This window comes from Nematolebias whitei, chromosome 1, assembly GCF_014905685.2.
Source record: "Nematolebias whitei isolate Nwh7 chromosome 1, NemWhi1, whole genome shotgun sequence".
Lineage (NCBI taxonomy): Eukaryota > Metazoa > Chordata > Actinopteri > Cyprinodontiformes > Rivulidae > Nematolebias > Nematolebias whitei.
Window position 1 is genome coordinate 65,795,799 of NC_056498.1, and position 11,221 is coordinate 65,807,019.

General features: G+C 40.5%; 1 long non-coding RNA gene across 1 annotated transcript in view; it reads right to left on the bottom strand.

The window, feature by feature from the left end:
• LOC119413093 overlaps nt 1-8,820 on the bottom strand; it is a 95,313-nt gene extending 86,493 nt beyond the window's left edge. Inside the window, exon 1 of the long non-coding RNA XR_005186948.1 lies at nt 8,612-8,820. This is a non-coding gene — a long non-coding RNA (uncharacterized LOC119413093). The remainder of the gene's footprint in view (nt 1-8,611) is intronic.
• Nucleotides 8,821-11,221: the final 2,401 nt, after the last annotated feature.

Here is an 11,221-nt window from a genome sequence, read left to right on the forward strand (position 1 = left end):
GCCCGTCTCTTTTTACAGTTGGTGTTGCCACACAGAGGTTTTAAATATGCTCCTTTATCTGAGCCGCACAGGCGGGAAAATGAAAGGAACGGCAGTCCTTAGAACCCTGGGAAAGCGCCTGGCTCAGTCGCATGAGTAGAAAACCGAGGGGAGGGCACTCCACACAGAAACACGTTTTTCTGCCACTAGTAAGAAATTAAAGGCCCAACAATCCTTGAAGGAACGCATGTTGCCCGCCACTGTTCATGCCACCATTTGGACTAATATCATCTAATGTATGGGCGATGTAGCTGTTTTGGTCAATCTAAACAACGCACAATATCATTAGACATGCTCAGAGCATGTGCTGAGGATGACTCTCCGCTACTACTAGGCCTGTCGCGATAAACAATAAATCAATTAATTGCATGATAAATGAAAATTATCAACCTCATTCTCATTTATCGACTTTATCGTTTCTTTGTATCTCTCTCTTTCTACTGAAGACACTGCATGGCAAAAGGCTCAACTCCGGTGTTCTTCACTGACCGCTCCCTTTCTCTTTTCTCTTTAAAATCTGTTTTAACCGTCCAAAACCGTGTTTTTGGATCAATAAATGCAGCAAAGCTGAGAAGCTAAGCTACGAGCTAAGCTAAAAGGCCGACCTCGGGAAAAAACGTCCATCTTGTCAAAGCTCCAAATTTCACGGTTGAAACCCGTTACTTCATCTAAAAAGTGGTTTTTCTCTGCAACAAGAAGCTGAGAACGTGCTTACTGATATTTTATTTAAAGGTTTGTGTGACAAATGCTATAATAAAGAGCTTAAACCACACCGAGCGTTCGCCATTTTGAGAACCAAAAAAGAGGAATGAGACAGCCCATGTCACGTCAAGGGGCCTCCCTCCCATTTTTCTTAAAGAGACACACTACTCGCTCCCTCACTATCCATCCTTCGGTTCAGTCTTATACTGCCATCCAGTGGTAAAAAAGGTACTACATACAAAAATTAACCAACATTTTTTCTTAAATTTTACATTACAAATTACTGTCAAATTTCAAACAATATTATTGATTTATCGCAACAATTTCTGAGAAAATCAATCGCCCAGTGAAATTTATCGTGACAGGCCTAGCTACTAACACATTAAATTCTACCTTAATATCCATTAAATTGACTGAGTTAGACAAAAAAAATCATTGTCTGTGATTTGCCCCTCGGTGGAGGATTATAAAAACCTGCTGTTTTGAATTAATAGCCAGCAAGGCATTTTATGGTGAATTAGAATATAGTGAATTAATTTTAGTTACCCTCTTCACAGCATGTTGTAAATCTTTCTAGCTTAGGTTGTATTGAATCATCTTCTAGAGATAAAACATCCAACGCTGTCATGATAATTGTATCGGTGCTATCAACAGACTCTTGTCTTGTCAGCGCTGTTGTCTCACACTGATGCTGATGTTTTGGTGGGGGATGCGTGGGAGACGCAGAGTGACGGCTGATACTCTGTGAAGGCGGTCAATCTGTCTCCGTCATGGCCTCCAGGGATGCATACTTCCTTGTTTTCTGACAAAGTACGTTAACATAGATTTACTAACGCAAAGGGACAGTTATTCATTCTTGCGATATCTGCTCTGGTGATTACACGAGAGAGAAAGACGAAGACAGAAATTCTCTTTATGACGTATGAAAACAGTGTGTGTGCATGCTTTTGTTTGTCTGTACTGTTAGCAAAACATCTCATGAATCACTGAAGAGATTTGAATAAAATGTTCAGAAAGTACTTTAAAGCAAACGCAATGTGCAACATCTTTGCCTAATACGTTGACATTATCTGTTAAAGTCAACCTTGTATGTCTATCAGCAAAATTTCTAATAAAGCCCTGGATGAATTTCAATGAAACATCTACAAATGTCATAGAGTCAAAAAGTTCAAAATGGCCACTACTGACAATTGATATTAGCCTATGCAAATGATTAAATCTCTGAATGTATGGAAATTACATATACTGTTAAAATTGGGTGTGATAGTAGCAGAGAGTAATTTACAACACGCACTCCAAGCACCAGCAGATCATGTGAGATGTTGCATGAAATGGCACATAATGGTATTTTATCTGGCATGAAAGGTACCTTCAAGGACAGCTAGGTCTATAATTTATTTATTTTATTGCCAGACTTGTTTGTTAGCAGGACAAACGGTTTGAAAAACAGCCTGAGCTCAGGTTACTTGGCAAACGAACCTGTACAGGACTCAGCGAGGTGCAAGGAGCTCCTGGAAGAAGCTTGCAGGCATCATCAGTACCAGGAGAGACAAGGCAAACACAGCAGACCACTGCTGAAACCGTAAACCCACTGACCCAGCATGAAGAGGGAAAAGGGACTAATTAGTGACTGTACTTACAATTTAAAAAAAAGAGAGGGGGAGAGACGAGGAGAAAGCAAGGAGGGAGGGAAACAAAACGCACACACTGAGAGCACACAGTTGGAGGATGACAATGAGTTTGTTTAGCTTAAACAGGATTTACAAGCCAAACAGACACACGCCAACGCCACTCACTCAGACACATAATATTGCTCTTCCTCTCTATGGCCACCCTTTTCACCAGCGCAGACACAGCTCTGCCCTGCTCTGTGAGGGTTTCATCAGCAGCAAAATAAAATAAAGTAAGGGTAATTGCTTGTGATGGTGAGATGTCTTGAGTGCAGGCAGCACCGGTGGGCGAACTGATAAATACAGGGAACATTTTGTTCCTCCTGTGTGTCTCTCATATGGTTCCTGTCGAGGCCGGGTGTCATTTATGACTCAAGGACCCCTGTCTGTCGACAAAAGGGGAACAGGACATCGCCATTGTGACGTTGCCTGAACAAATACACGAGGCAGAGCGACAGGGTGGGCCAGAAACTTTTCTCTGGACTCAGAATGAAAACCACTTAAGAGGACTCATCTCTCTGAAGTTGAAACAGCTCAAGGCTGAAGCAGCAGCTCTTCAGAAATGCTGGTTAAATTTGTGTTTTGTCTTTATTAAATAGCAACAACTGACAGCGCATTCATTTCAAGGACAGCCCACATTTACAGTGAGAAAACTTTAAGCCCCGATAGTTTTCCGGCTGAGAAAATCCACTTCCACACACTCAGCACTGTTGTTCCTTTGCAGAAGGTGGCCAAGCAGCACTGTTAGTCCCTCTGTTAGGTTAAATACCTTTCTAATGGACTCAGCATTATTCACCATTGACTCCTCAACCCTCCTCCCGCCGCCTTCCGAATTTGAATTTGCCATGCTTTCAGACACAAGTCTAACCACAGTGTGCAGTGTTTGCAGCTTGAAGGACAGCGGTAAGGAGGAATGTGGAGTTGAGGTTTTCTCATCCCATCGTCTCATATTGGTCCAGTTTGGGCTTGACATCCTACTATGTCATCACAGTCAGTCAAGATGACTTTACTTGACTTTGAGTTTAAAGTTACCATATTTTTCGCCATATAAGTCGTGGGCTTTTTTGTATAATTTGCATGCCCTGCGACTTATATGCCGAAGCGACATATTCGTGGATTTTTGCCCATATTTATAAACCAGTTTTTGGCTGATATAAGACTGCTTTCATTCATTCAGACTGAAAATATTGAACACTACCATTTTCAGCCGCTAGGTGGCAATCGGTGGTATGGTATGCCGTTGTGTCATGTAATATGTAAAAGTGGGTATTAATGGCACAATCGGCTTGTCATAGCCTGCCACCTTTGTCCAGCTCGCCTGGCGCAACCGTCAAACCAGCTTCATTTCGCTGCGCCGCCCCGGCGAAATGCAGCTGGTTTGACCATTGAAGTGCATTTATTAAGTAAAAGTTTAACTGAGACACACATTCGCTATAATGTCGAGCAAACTAATAATTGTTTTAGGTGCTTATCTTGTTAAATTTTGAAGAAATGAACAGCGACTCATCCCTCTGCGCTCATCTGCAAATCGGGTTTTGAAATGCAGATGATTTGACTGTCAAAGTACATTTATTAAGCAAAAGTTAGACTGAGACACACATTTGATATAATTTTGAGCAAACAGATAATTGCTTTTAAGTGTTAATCTTGTTAAACTATTGTTAAAGTCCTCCCATGCACGCTCCCGCGGCCGACATTTGACAGCCAATCGATTTTTGGCACAACACCGACCCACAGCGGACAATATGAGAATGAAATGAGAAAGCTCCTCGGATGAATAGCGAAACGTCTTCTGTTACAAATAAAGTCCAGCTGTTTTTGTATTGAACGTTTTTTAGTTTATCATGTCCTGGATGACTGAGAATCTTCACCGGCGGAAAATATGGTAATTTGTTGTAGCTGTACATCCAATGTGTCCAATGACTAAAGAGATATTTTGCTAATTGAACAGACCAAAAAAATACATAAGGACACTGTTGATAATAAAAGCTCAGTTTCAGTTGAGACAGAGAGAAGAGTCATATTTGAGACACATTTGAGACAAAAAGAGACAGAAAGTCTGGCTTTTTTCTCTAGACACTAATGGATGGGTTCGGGAGGACGAGGAGACACCAGACTACAAGAATCCATGTCAAGTGAGCAGGCAGGGAGTATTTCCCTGCACTCCTCAAACAACAGTCGGGTGAAATGTCAGGCTGTCAAAACACTGATTAGCGATCGCCAGGTTTTAAGCACTTTCAGCAGGCTGCAGCTGTGCAGAGCGCAGCAGCAAAGGCTGCGCAATTTTGTAAAATGCTGAGTAACAAAAAGCTAATTAGTGCAACACATGTAATTAGCCGTTGCCCTTGTATGGCCGTCTCATCAGCACTGCTTTACTGCTACAAAGCTTTAAGGGAAAAGTTCTCTTACTTTGTTCAGAAGCTGCAGGTGAGCTTGAAGATTTGATCTTGAGGTATTGGATAATACTTGTTGCTGCTTGAGACAAATATCTACATTTTCCCACAAAAGTAAATGTGTTTGTCTCATTTGGTGTACAAACATACCGTTGCGTACAAATTCAGTGTCAGCTTGTGTAGACAGTACATGTGCCGTCTTTCCGTCTCTGTTAAAGACGTGACCTTTCTCCCATTGCACTTCCAGTAAGATCCTGTCTGGCAGTCTAGAAAACCAAACAATCCAGTCCTACAGAGCCTGCTTGTGTTTGCACCCATCCTCGTAGCTTCTGAAAACATCCAAATTTGATTTCAGACTGAGTCTACAGGAACCTTTAGCCTGTTTAGTGAATCAGACGCTCTTCTGTCTTGTCTCGCAGCCTGCCTGGCTGCCTGGCTGGCCGGCTGGTTGCAGAGAGAGGCCCCAGGAGAGCAAACAGATGGAAAGAAAGGAACTTCACACACACACAAATTTTCAAACACTTGAAGATGACTTGAATTAATTGCACTATTTCGTTCCCAATGTATCTGGGATTGTACACCAAATATATTTTTTTAATTTTATTTTCCTCGTAGGACTTAATGCTCCTGTGGTTTGTCAGACAGAGGTTTAAAAAAAAAGCTAAACAGCAGCACTAATTAATGTGGTGCGGCTGACAAGTGTTGCTGCTGAAACAATTTCATTACATCACCGATTTAAATTAGCGAGGAAGGAGACACTGGAGGGTGCACTCATTCGAGATGTGTTTGCACACTTTCTTCGACAGACATAAAGGGAGTGGACCTCCGAACAAACACCTTGCAATCCAATGCAACACTTTTGCAATGAATCTAAAACACACTTTTATGCCTGCTTCACTTCATTAGTGACAGTGTTAGGACTCTTTGAAGGGGATTTCTGGAGATTTGTTTCTTTTAGAAGCTTTTTTTTTTTTTTTTTACCTGCAATTTGATACCAAGGACATGTTCATTATGATATAAAGACAACGATAAATGTGTTGTTACACTTGCAGCTCACTGAAACAATGGTTTATTTCTTATTTTAACCCAATTAAAAGCAAATATATGTATATCTGTGATTTTAGCAGGTGATAAAGTAATTGTTGTTTATTTAAAAAATATATTTGAAAAATAGCATGGACAGATTTGTGGGTCCCTCTAAAGAGACTATTAACCCTTGCATAATACAGTCAAGGATTCAAGGTTCCTTATTTGTCATACACACCACATGTGGTACATGTGGTGGAACAAAATTGTGTACACAGGGTCCCAGTTACATCCAACAAAAGTATAAAATGTAAAAGCAAAACGGTAATAAGATCTAAGATATGAACTAAAAATATCTTTAAAAATACATTTAGCACTAGTAGCATAAAAACAATGTGCCAAACAGCAGCACGAACATGAGTCTGTGTGAGCAGATGAGCATGAATGAACACAGCAACATGAAATAAATCAGAAGCATGATGTGATTTTTTTTTTTACAGTGCTTATTCTGGTTAGAGATTCATGAGTCTAACAGCTTCAGGGTAGAAGCTGTTCCTCAGTCTAGTGGTTCTACACTTAATGCTCCTCAACCTTATGCCTGAGGGGAGCGGGGCAAACAGTGTGTGTGCTGGGTGAGTGGGGTCCTTCATGATGCAGGTGGCCCTCTTCCTGCATCTGGAGGTGTAAGTGTCTGTGATGGTGTTTAAAGCAAAGTGTTTGGCCTCATTTACTCTCATAGGTGCCTTACAGCTTTTAGTAATTAACCCTTTAGCCTATTTAAAAGGGATCAACCATATCACTGGGTAGCTTGGTATCAATATGTGCATCACACTGATCATGGAGCGGAGACAGCAAAGGCCAGAGCTGTCTGAGGAGCTCAGAAGATGATTATAGATATCCATATTACAGGTAAAGACTTCAAAAACCATCTCCAAGCAGCTTCATGTTCCTCTGACCACAACTGCCAATATATACTGTAAGTCCATAGGAGTGTCAACCTTGCAGGATGGGGCTGCAAGAAAGAAATGCAACCCCAGATTGATCAGATAGATAATGCTGATGGTAGAAAAAGAGCTGACGAAATTATCCCAAATCATTTAACTTCAATGTAAAAGAATATCACACTCTGATCATACTATTCATCACATTTTGAATCATAATAGGCTTCAAGAAATAAACCCCCAGGAGACCTACACTATTGGCAGGGAAAAAAGGCCAGAGGAACAATTCACCAAAAAACATCTTGACAAGTGCCAACATTTCTGAAAATGCTGAGACAAAACTGGCGTTTTCTGGCCAGTCACATAAGTTGTGTGTCTTTTAGGTTTTTTTTTTTGGTATTATTATTATTATTATTATGGAAGTGTACCAACAAATCTATCCATGTGTGCACATAAGAGGAGATAATGGTGAACATGTTTAACACTACAAATCGTTAGAAAGGCAAAAATTGGGAAATAAATGTGATGGTGTTGTTGAACGTTGTGACGACTTGTGATAAACTTGTATTTCCCTTACGCCGCTCTGTCTTCTCCTGCCAACACAATGCTCACAACACTTTCCATGTACTTCAGGACTTCAGCCAATGTCATCTAAATCTATGAAGGCATTTGGAGCAATGATAGAGGTGGGGTGGGGGGGTCCAGTTGGCAAATATATGATTGGAATACAGCAATATTTTGCCATATCGATATTCAAACAGAACCTTGCAGTCAAACAGATTGTGATCTTTTGCCCCTTCTAGAACCTTCAGCTGTCCTGTAGTGGGGTAAAGGGTAATTAAAGAGAAACCAGTCTCCTCCTCCTCCTCCCATCCTGCACCCTCCTCCTCCTCCTCCTCCTACTCTGCCCTGGCTGGCCTCACATCCAGACAGCAGCAGGAATTTAACTGGGAGGGTCCGCCAGACTAAAGACACCACGGAGTCAAGCACAGTCAGAAAACGTGCCACAGATCTGTGCAGGAGGAAATAAGAAAAATAAAATGCAAGGGCGACTATGTGGTGCACTGCAAGGTTTCAGGGTGGGCCTTCTGTCTGAGCAGTGTCTAATTGAAATACCAATTAAACACACTCTCTGTGCTGATGGGGTCTGCAGCAACATACAAATAGATCACATGAACTAAACATGGCTGCTAGAATGAGAAGTGTCCAAAAGAGGCACGAATGCCCCAACTTGCATTAACACGGTCTGCATGGTAGAAAAGCAGCTGAAGGTGCTACACATGGCAGGAGCTGCATTACAGGTGTTGTATAACACAAGAGCAGAGTAACACTTGGACATGGCAGATAATTGCATTACAACAGGTAGCCCATAATAGCTCGATGGGAGTCAACAAGCCCAGACACACAGCTGACTGTTCACTAAGTATTCTCAGTTTAGCATCACCCAAGCCACCAGCTGATCCACAGGCTGGGGGGGGAACAACTCACCCACGCTCATAATCAACCTGCAGCCACCGAGAACCAGTCCTCTTTAGAGAAGCGCACGCGCCTTTCCTGAAACCATCCCGCAGACTTTGGCCGTCGTTTCGCTGCGGCTCAACTCCTCTTCTCAACAAGCTTTGAAATACAGCGCTCAGTCCTGATATTACCAAATTCTGTCTAGCTCCACTCTCCCCACCCACCCTGACACGAGTTCACGAGCGGCTGTTCAAAGGTTTCCAGGAGGTCAACCTATTGTTAGCAGGTAGTCTGTCCAGCAGGAGGCGAGCCCCCCCTTTACACACACACACACCTCGTTCTGCAGCGTATTATCACATAAAAAGAGAAGCGCGAAACTTACTTTTAGGTGAAAGCTCAGAGGCGAAGCCGCGTTATTGTCTCCTCCAAACCGCGTGTTTACGGCGCACCTCTCCTCCGCTCCCTTCACTTCACAAAGAAGACGTGGGAGCGCTGAAGCCAGTGTGACTGACTGACTGCCTGACTGACTGAATCAACTACCGTGCAGCACGGCAAGTTGAAGTGTCAGATTACACTGGCTATTTTGTTACCACAGAGCCGTGCGCGGCGGACGGCTGGAAAACACGGACTAGATTTACGGAGCGGAAGGACACGGCGTGTAAAAGTGTAGTGACACGCATAGAACCTGTTCATTAGAGGATACAATAATACTACCATACAATACAACTTTATTTATAAAGCAGTTTAAAAACAACACCGTTTAACAAAGTGCTGGACACTAACACATACAATAAAAATATATATATATAAAATAATTTGAAACCGTAAAAATAATGAACTGTTAAAATCATAAAAACAGTCAAAAAAAAAAACAAACAGCAGATTTGTTCTGCATCTGTTGTTTTAGCCATGTTTATTGTTGTTGTTGTTTAATGTAAAATCCAAGTGGTCATTTTCTTTCTGAAGAAAAAAAAATACTTTATTTAAAATTCAAAGGAGATCATTCACTATTTGTTTACAAAACTTAAAAAATAAAGGCCATTGTAAGCACACAAAAAAGCATTATTATTATTGCTGTTGTTAATACTAATATGAGGTTGTTGTTATTGTTGTTGTTGTTGTTGTTATTATAGTACATTATTATTATCATTATTGTTGTTATTACTTATATGTTGTTGTTGTTGTTGTTGCTGTTGTTGTTATTGTTATTATTATACATTATTATTATTATTACTGTTGTTGTTGTTGTTGTTGTTGTTGTTGTTGTTGTTGTTGTTGTTGTTGTCGTCGTCGTCGTTGTTGTTGTTAAATGTCAAATTGAAAAGATCATATAGTTTCTGACGCAAATTATACTTTAGATTCAAAAGAAATTATTCACTATTTGTTTACAAAACTTAAAAAAGAAAGTCCATTGTAAGCACAAAAAAAAGCATTATTGTTATTATTAGTGTTGTTGTTGTTGTTGTTGTTGTTGTTGTTGTTGTTGCTGCTGCTGTTATTATTATTATTATTAATATTGTTATTATTATTATTATTACCTTATTATTGTTGTTATTATTACTGTTGTTGTTGTTAAATGTCAAATTGAAAAGGTCAGTTTCTGAGGCAAAATTATACTTTATTTAAGAATACTGTTTAATTCAATTCAATTCAATTCAATTCAAATATACTTTATTAATCCCAAAGGGAAATTATTTAAACACTGTAAGCACACAAAAAACATTATTATTACTGTTATTATTCTTACATTAATTATTATTATTATGCGTTTTTGTCCATTTGATGGCTTTTGTTATTAGAAATCAATTAACATTTCACCCGACATGGTCCTTGTTGCGTCATTAAATAATATTTTTGAGCGTGTTTACTTCTGTCAAAATTGTGAGGCCTGATAAATATTACGCTTGGATCAACTCATCCGTATTAAACCAGAGTTGTGTGAGTTTCTGCAGTCCAGCACCTTTACCTGCGAGGTGCGCTCAACTCTCCTTAGCCATTGTGTCGAGCCATAACAGCAAATTGAACAATTAGACACAAAAATGTGGAGACAAAAAAAGAAGTGTCAGCTTTAAGAAAACTCTATAGTAGCTGAACAGTATATCTTTAAGAAACAAAACAAATAAAATCCATCAGAACCCCTTCAGTTGACAGTCACATGACAAGTTATTTTCTTGACGCTACAGTGTGTAAAACTGTATTTTTCTTGTGTTTTTTTAAACATTCAGCCTAAAAATTAAAACAATTTGTCTCATTGTGACAGGCTGCTATAGTGACAAAGTGTCTAAGAAACATGTTATGGCTTATTATTTGAGTTTATGAAGTATTTTTGTGCCTGAAGACGTCTCAGTGTTGACAATATTCACAAAATAAAGGCAGATGGAATAAAAAGTTGTCATATTGTCAGGCGCTGGACTGTATTGGATCAAATATTGAATTCAAAATAGTTTTTTATTTAATCCTACATTTATCCTGTAAGTAACAAGACGCTTCTTAGTCCATTGTTGGATGTGTCACCTTGTTTAATGTCATTTACTCCAGTGTTATTCATGTCGGTCAGTGTGGGGATCTTAGCTCCGCTCCAGTGTAGTGGCGGCCGGTGACCGGGTTTTGCGGGCAGCCGGCCTCTGGTGGAAGTCTCTGAATAACAAAGACGTGTTTGAGAGCAGCGGCAGGCTGGGCTGAGCGGTGACGTCAAGGAACAATGTCTCTCCTCCCGGCACGCACGCACGCACGCACGCCTGCAGACGAGCTCTTTCCTCCCCTCTCCTCCCTTCCCAGGCAGGCAGGGCTGAACTGCCCCAGAGGGAGGGCCTCCTCAGATGGAACCACTCACTCCTCATGGGTTACTTCATGCTGCGTGTCATTTAAAATAATTAAAGCATAAGTTAGGACAGAAAAAAAAGCTAATAAATCACTTGCCCAAAAATGTGAATTAAATTAAAAATAAATGCATTTTTATTTAATTAATTTGTCCAAGAGGCCGGTGAAGCCC